At 43.9% G+C, this 6,852-nt stretch overlaps 1 long non-coding RNA gene across 1 annotated transcript; it reads left to right on the plus strand.

Annotated features, from left to right (window-relative positions):
• Positions 1-3,435: 3,435 nt before the first annotated feature.
• LOC147698173 (uncharacterized) lies at positions 3,436-6,153 on the plus strand. The gene is made up of 2 exons (XR_015299324.1): positions 3,436-3,555; positions 4,778-6,153. It is a non-coding gene; the product is annotated as an uncharacterized LOC147698173 (long non-coding RNA).
• The last annotated feature ends 699 nt before the right edge of the window (positions 6,154-6,852 follow it).

A 6,852-nucleotide genomic window follows, 5' to 3' on the forward strand; every position in this document is an offset into this window, starting at 1 on the left:
TGATTGTGATGTTAAATCTAAGATGCGGGCTTCCTCGGAAGCTCTTCCCGCAGTTTCTGCTCACCCGATTTTCCGACGGAAATTACAACAAGCCCCTGGTAATCCGGGTGGTATCGCTCTTGATTGTATTGAAGATTTTACTCAGCAGGAGATCAGTGACATCCTGCAACGATTTAAACAACGACCTGGTGAGTCTTTGCTTACCTGGATGGTGCGCCTTTATGAGCTTGGCGCTTCCGGTATTATGCTCGATGCCGTTGATTGCTTACGATTTTGCTCTTTGAGTTCTGATTCTACTATTCAGGACCATTTTCGGAATTTTAATGGTAATGTTCAAACTTCTTTGCTCCAGCTTGCGTCTGATGGCTGTAATCATAAATATCCAACTGAGTCTGATTGGCCCTCTGATGAAAAGCCGTGGTATACTCTGCGCGATGCGTCGCAACGTTTAAAGGAAGAAGTCATGAAAACCTGTATCTTCCTTAGTACTGCTGACAGATTATTGGATGGTCTTTTAACATCTTCTGTGCGTAATCGCATTATCCGTTCTTCTCCTGTTGCTTACAAGCAGGTCATGATGACTTTATTGATTAATCAAACTGGCAATCCTTTGTCTGCTGTGCTTGAGTCTGTTCGTCAGCTTGGTGAGTTGGGTGAATGGTTTAAACCTGAAAGACAATCCCGACCTGAGGGTCGTACTGGTGGGGACTATAAGTTCTCTAGACGTGACATGTTTCTTGCTCTCGTTGCTGATGGTGTGAAAAGGGAAGAGATCGATGGTGAACCCAATAATATCCTATGGGATATGTTCCGTAAGCGTGGTTTGGATCGGAAGGAAGGTGCCCGTCGTGTGCGAAAGAATGATTATGATCGTGGTTCGGATGACAGTGGTGATGAGAGACGACGTGTGAATTCTGATCGCCGTGATGACCGGCGCCAAGAACGTGGTGGTTCCCCCCGTCGTAGTGATGGGAGGGGGAGAGAGGATGATCGTGAAAGGGGAAGAGATGATCGTGGTTCTAGCAGACATAGAGATGCAAGGAGTTATTCCCCTGATGTACGAAGGAGGGAGGATCGTAATAGACTCTCTGACCGTCATTCACAATTTTTTGAACATGATACTAATCCGTTTCGTACTGGAGACGGATATGAACAAGAAATTCTGATACCGAAAAAAACTGAAAACATCTACCCTGATCTGTCTTGGTTGACTGAACGCAGGAAAAATGACTAGGAAATAGGTCAAGCTCCGGTACGCAGGTGGGCCCACAGAGATTACAGACCATATGTAGATATTGAGATTTTTTGGAAACATCGTAATATCCAAAGGGCCCGAGCGTTGGTTGATACTGGGGCGGAGGCCACTTTAATTCATGGCAAGTCGAGAAAATTTCATGGACAATCTTTTACAATTACCGGCCTGGGTGGTAAAGAAACGCCCGCAGTTCAAACTGCACTTGAGATTAAAATTGGTAGGATTCCTCGTAGAGAATACTCTGTGTTGGTTGTGCCACTTTTGGAATACATTATTGGAATTGACATCTTGAAAGGTATGACTTTGCATTTGGATGATGGTTACTATCAGTTTGGTGCTAGACAGTACATTTCGACCAGACCCGTACGGGTTGGCCGTTTACGCATGCCACCTATTAAGATCCCTTTAGCAACGAAAGTGATTTCTCAGAAACAATATCGCATCCCAGGTGGTCATGAAGAAATTACAGCTACGATTCAGGATTTGGTTGACGCGGGAGTCATTACTCCGGTCACATCCGCTTGGAATAATCCTGTTTGGCCCGTGCGCAAAAGTGACAACTCTTGGCGCATGACTGTTGATTATCGAGAATTGAACAAACATACACCTAAATTGACTGTGGCAGTGCCCGACATTGTTACATTGATTGAGAGAATTCAAAAGCATCCTGGTACATGGTATGCTTCTATCGATATTGCTAATGCATTCTTTTCGATTCCAATTGCCCCCGAATGCCAAGAACAATTCAGTTTTACATGGAATGGACGTCAAATGACGTTCCGGAGTCTTCCTCAAGGCTATGTACATAGCCCTACAATCTGTCACCGGCTGGTGGCGGAACATTTGTCTGAAGTGCCTACGATTCCACAAGTTCAGATTTGTCATTATATTGACGACATTTTGATTCAAGGTGAAACGCAAGACCAAGTACAGTCTCATTTGGATCAGATCATTGACTGTTTGCGAGCAAAAGGCTGGGAAATTAATCCTGATAAATTACAAACTCCATCCCAAGCTGTGAAATTTCTAGGAATTAATTGGCATGAAGGTCACAGAGAAGTGATCCCACAAGTTAAACGTAAAATACTTGATTTTGCTGTTCCCAGAAATAGGAAAGAGGCGCAATCCTTTATTGGGTTGTTTGGATTTTGGCGCCAACATATTCCACATTTGAGTCGAATCTTGGCTCCACTGTATCGAGTCACTCGTAAAAAGAATGCGTTTGAGTGGGGTGAACCTCAACAGACTGCTTTTGATTTGGCTAAAGAAGCTATTCAGTATGCTTTGGATTTGTGGCCCGTGAGTGAGGGTAATGTGGATTTGAATGTGTCCGTGGAAGGTCTGTATGCCAATTGGAGTTTGTGGCAAAAGCAGGGCAGACAAAAAGTGCCATTAGGTTTTTGGACCAAAAAGCTACCAGAGGCTGGTGAGCGTTATTCTCCTTTTGAAAAACAGTTGCTTGCTTGTTATTGGGCTCTGGTGGACACCGAGCAATTGACTTTAGGCCATGCTGTGATTTTGAGGCCTGAGATTCCCATCATGCAGTGGGTTTTGAGTTCACCGAAGTCCCATCGAATTGGACATGCTCAGGAGGCTAGTGTGATTAAATGGAAATGGTACATTCAGGACAGGGCACGTGTGGGTCCGAAAGGTGTGGCGGTTTTACATGAGCGAGTGGCGCAGGCGCCCTCCAATGAAGCTGAGAGTGAGCGTTCGGTTCCCGTAGTGCAGGAGTCTCCCGTGCAGTGGGGTAAATCATTTGATGATCTGTCCGTGGAGGATAGAAAACATGTGTGGTTTACGGATGGTTCTGCGAAGTTCATTGGTGACAAGAGACATTGGAAAGCTGTCTCCTATAACCCGACTACTAAGAAATTATTGAGCACCACTGGAGATGGTAAGAGTAGTCAATATGCTGAACTTTATGCGATTTACCAAGTTTTGAAACAGGAGTTACCAGGTACATGTCATATTTTCACTGATTCTTGGTCCACTGCAAATGGACTAGCGGTGTGGTTGCCTACATGGCATTCGCACAATTGGGAACTGCACTCCAAGGAATTATGGGGTAAAGAATTGTGGCAAGAAATTTGGGAACTGCTTCCGCACAGTACTGTAACAATCTTTCACGTGGATGCTCATACTCCAATAGATTCCCTTGGCAAATTTTTCCATAACATTGCAGATGAACAGTCTAAAATTTCTGAGGCAGTGGTTGACATGCAAGATTCTGATTTGGCGGGATTGGCGAAATGGGCCCATCAGAAAGCAGGACATTTTGGAGAGAAAGCCACTAACAGGTGGGCTGCTGATAGAGGAATTCATATTCCCTTTTCTTTAATTAAAGATGCCATTCTACATTGTCCCATTTGCCAGCATTCTAGAAAGAAAGAGGTGCCTCAAATTGTTCGAGGTCACTTACATCGAGGTAAATTGCCCGCCCAAATTTGGCAGATTGATTATATTGGTCCGCTCCCCATGAGCAGAAATTGTCAATACATTTGTACAGCAGTTGATACTTATAGTGGCCTTTTGGTCGCTTTCCCTTGCAAGAATGCTACCCAAGTGAATACAATTAAAACCCTGGAACTGATTATTCTATATTATGGTGTCCCATTCCAAATTCAATCGGACAATGCATCCCACTTTCGTGGAAGATTGGTGCAGGAATTCTGTATGGAAAACAATATCGACTGGGTATTTCACATTCCATATTATCCACAAGCTTCAGGACTGATTGAGAGAATGAATGGTTTGTTGAAAGAACAGTTGCGCAAGTTGACTGATGACCGTTACAGCCAGTGGAGAGATGTCTTACTTCAAGCTTTGTTAATTCTTAATAATCGTCCTTTGTTGCATGCTGAATCTCCTTTGATGCGTTTGTTTCCTCCACATGTTGATGCAAAACCTAATTCTGTTGCTGCTACGGTCACATATTGGGAAATTACCCCCGGTGCTTTGGCTCCGTGTAGAGCTACTCCAGGTTCCGCAGGCCTCGACCTGCATGCTTTAAATGATGTACACTTCCCAGGAAAAGATCGAATCATTGTTGAAACTGGCATTGGTGTCTCTATACCTGCCGGTAGTTTTGGATTAATTGCCCCTAGATCTGGCCTGGCCCTGAAAGGTGTTCAAGTCCTTGGTGGTGTGATCGACAGTGATTATCAGGGAGAGATTAAGGTTCTCTTGCTTAATAGCAGTGAGATGGATTTGTTTATCAAAAAGTCTGACCGTGTTGCTCAGTTATTGATTATGCCTGTCTTCAGTGGTGAGATCAAAAAAGGCTCTGCCCCAACGTTGCTAACTGTGCGTGGACAAAAAGGCTTCGGATCTTCTGATCTTCCTGGAGCTAAAATATGGGTGCAATCGCCTAAAAATCCTCCTGAACAGGCTGATATTATTGCGACTGGTCATGACAACACCGTTTTGGTGATGAAGCCAGGGAAAGATGGCTGGGAAGCTGTCCCAGCTGACAAATGTTATTTACGAGAATGATTAAGGCCTGTGTTTGTATTCTTTCAGATCATTCTCTGGACTGCTGCTGCAGGATGTGTCGGCGCTGGACTCCTTTTGGCCTGCTACGCCGGGAGAGGAGAGGATCTACCGACGCCGAGTGATGGGATAACAAGAGCCACGCGATCCGCGTGGCAGAAGTCCTCCAACTTCTGGATCACACTCGCGAAGCGAGTGACGAACTCTCCGCATTTTTGCCTTACCCCCATGAAGAGCGTTACTGACATATTATCGACCTGTTTGGTCGCTGTCCCCGCATCTACTGAAACTCTTCGTCACGTATTTAATATATCCAGTGCCCGACCTAATGTCATTTTGGGCGACTTTTTGGCCCATGAATATTGTCCCTCATGTACTCTTCTTCCAGACCAAGATGTCCTACTTAATTCCAGAATTACTACTTTTAATATTACCCCTGGTGACTTTTGCTTCATGATGACCTGTAATCCTAAGGCCATCTCTGAATGTTTGCGGTTGAAACTCCAAGCCGCTACTACTTTTTCATTTCATCAGCGTTTGTTATGTATGAAAAGACTTCCTAATTCATGTTTTTCAGTGAAGAACAATATGACTTGCAAAAGTTTAGTTGTTGCCACTAGCCATTATCGTTCAATGTTGTTACCGGCTGGATGGCTCTTTTCATGCGGGAATTCATCTTGGCCCTATATTCCTGCGAATATTTCTGGTGGCCCATGTGCCATCACTAGATTAAGTTTGCTAATGTTTTCTTCACATCCTCCTTCACATTCCCGTATTGTTCGAGACTCTATTTCATTACATGAAGACTGTGATTCCTCTGTTCATCTTTTTTCCAAATCTGAATATCTTGGTTTAGCTTTTTCTATTATTGGTGTTCCTGCATTAGCTGTTTATAATGCCAAAACAATCGGCAAAATGGCCTGTTGGATGGTTAAATCGATCAACCAGACTTCTACCGTTTTATCGGATTTATTATTAGATTCCCAAGGTGAACGTAGAGCTATTTTACAAAATCGTGCCGCCATCGATTATTTGTTGCTAAAACACGGGCATGAGTGCTCTGAATTTGAGGGTCTATGCTGTTTTAATTTGTCTGACCATTCTAAAGATATCCAGTCCCATATTATTAAACTCCACGACTTGACGGCAGAAATTAGGGAACACATAGATCAGGGTTTCTTTGACTGGCTTTTTAATTGGCTCCCTGACATGCATTTTTTACGACAAATTTTGGGAGGGGTTATTATTGTTGTTTGTGTCCTTATAGTGATTTGCTGCTTCATTCAGTGTATCCCTTCCCTGCTACAATTTTTTAGAGTTACAAAGAGTCGTAGATCAGTTAGTTTTGTTTCATATTATTCGTCTACTGACGTTAGTTCCATTTAGTTTGTGGATGATAGACTGAAGTCAAGGGGTGTAATGTTATGGCTGTCTTTCTGCCAGCCCTCTGGAGAAGGAGAATGATGGAGAGTGACTCCAGCCTATCACCCTCATAGCATAGGGATTAGGCCGATAGACAGGGACCCTGTCTTATAGATATAAGGGCATTTTTGTGCCATTTCCCTTAGAGTAAGGCTTATGAATTTAAGTTAGGGGTTAGATATATGGGTATTAGTCATGATTTATTCATTTGCTAACATGCCGATCTGTTTCTCATGGAGCTATGTATATTATGGGCTCCGTAGGCCTTAAGCGAGACAGACTCCATTTTGCTTTCTGCCTGGTAGCTCGAGAAGGCTTTCTAGGTGAAGTGTAATGTTTTAGTTTCAAGCTGTTGTTCGCTTGGAGAGAACCGGTTCAGGCTGACCCTTATCGAAGGAATGTATTTTTCTCCACTCCGAAGACACAACTTCAGGCCGGCCGGCTGGGAAAGTGTCCTTGGTACGGGGAGGTACAAGAATTTGGTGGGCGGCAGGTTACTGGCCGTGAATTTCCATGAAGGAACGGGCTTTGATATTAGCGAAGGTGTTAGTCTTTCAGTCAGTCAGTCCGTAGGCGGCATCTAGCCGTTAGCATCTCTGCCATTATTCATTTTCATGGTGGACAAGTCGCCATCTTTGAAGTCGGAGAAAGATTTAAGACCGAAACTCTCTGAAAATAGACTG

Source organism: Lissotriton vulgaris, chromosome 8, assembly GCF_964263255.1.
Source record: "Lissotriton vulgaris chromosome 8, aLisVul1.2, whole genome shotgun sequence".
NCBI lineage: Eukaryota > Metazoa > Chordata > Amphibia > Caudata > Salamandridae > Lissotriton > Lissotriton vulgaris.